Genomic DNA, 1875 nt, shown 5'->3' on the forward strand with positions numbered 1-1875 from the left:
AGAGTGCATGTACACCGACTATAGGGAGCAGAGTGTGCGGGTAGCTATTTGAACCTCGACAATCCAGGAGGTAAATAAGAATATTTCGCGTTGTGATTTGTCGCACTGCTTCAATTTAACAGGTTACGGGCACACCTACACTGCAGACGCGCTTATTCAATAAGAGGGCGTCATTTAGTCAGCGAGAATATTTTAGAGCCACACTGCTGTTAGTGGAGCGCGGTTTGCATTGTATACACAAGGAAATAGTATCGCAACACCTCTGATTTTTAACCATAGTATATCAATTTTCATTACCTAAAATACAGGGGTTCATATTTATCATACGATGCCCAGGAGCAAAATACCACTTTGTCATGGTGATGTGACGTCATGAACAATGCTATGACGTCACATTTCTTCTATGACGCTGGGTCCTACATGCGACGACGGCGGATAGCGGGCCTATCTTTGAAAGTAGATTTAGATATATATATTTTCCTTAATGTGACAACTTCGGTAATAAATAGAATATTATATTCATGCCTATATCATACTATGTTTACGACACTCGTGCCTAAATATCAGTATATCCCTCGTAGGAAATACCGACATATAGGCACACTTATCGTAAGCATAGTATGACAGGGCACTCATATAATATCCTCTATATATTGATACCTTTTTTGTATGATCATTTTGTTCCTTCCGGGAACCATACATGGATTTTAGATATGCCAATGCTATGGCCAAAGACGAGCATCACGAACGTGTACCCGTCACTGAGCTTATATCAAGTTTCAGTACACTGTTCTTCTTGATAACATGGAAGAATCAACTGATTGATATGTTGATGAGTGAAAATGATCGCTCGTTTGAGTCATACGACCATGGTTATAAGCACTACAAAATGAGAATTCGAACTTGTTTGCCATGTTTACTTCATCTCTGAATATACCACGTGATTTCTGTTCATTTTGCGTTTGGCACCCGTGAAGAGCCACCTCCTCGTGGTGGGTGCTGGGTAACGCTAAGCGCTCTTCAAACCCCCGTTGTGGACCCGGGGGTATATTTGGTCCACCAACCCGTTTGCCGTGGGTTACGCCCCTGTGTCGGTGGAGGACGGGAGTCAGGTGGTTTGAGGGCACTGGTTCCAGGAACAGTGTTCATGCGCCCAACACACCACTTCGCCCCTTACTTCACCTAGACGGGTGGTAGAACTGGCCTGGTTCTATCAATCGGCTGGTCACGCCAAGCCCCGTGCTACGTGTATGTACTATTGCACCAAATTTTTGAGAATTATACAATTATATGTTTAAAGTCTTGGTGAATTTTTGGAACTGAGAATTCCAACTACTCAATTTGGCGTTACTGGTTGAGTGCGGGAAACGGCAGCAATCAGCCAATCTGTTGAGCACTGAATCGTTTGTCGGCATTCCGGTCACTGTCTCTGCTCACAAGACATTAAACACAAGCAAAGGTATCATCAGAGATCGTGATCGATTGTTTTCTGACATGTCAGAACTTGACGTCGTGACTGAAATGAAAGATCAAGGTGTACTCTATGTAAAACGCTTTTCAATCCGTAAAAACAATGAAACTGTTCAGACCAATACTTATCTGTTTTCCTTTTCGTCACCAACTGCTCCCAAATCACTGAAAGCAGGTTATTGCAAAATTAAAGTTGACACCTACATTCCTAATCCGCTGAGATGCTTTAAGTGCCAGAAGTATGGACATGGTGTAAATACTTGCACATTGTCCTTTGTGTGTGCTGACTGTGGTGAGAAGACACACACAACTGAAGATTGTACAAAAACCTTTAAAAAATGCACTAACTGTTCAGGAGAGCATTCATCTTTCTCAAAAGAGTGTCCAATTTGGAAAGAACATATG

This window comes from Haliotis rubra, unplaced genomic scaffold (genome assembly GCF_003918875.1).
Source record: "Haliotis rubra isolate DU_JTF1 unplaced genomic scaffold, ASM391887v1 Scf1400, whole genome shotgun sequence".
Classification (NCBI taxonomy): Eukaryota; Metazoa; Mollusca; class Gastropoda; order Lepetellida; family Haliotidae; genus Haliotis; species Haliotis rubra.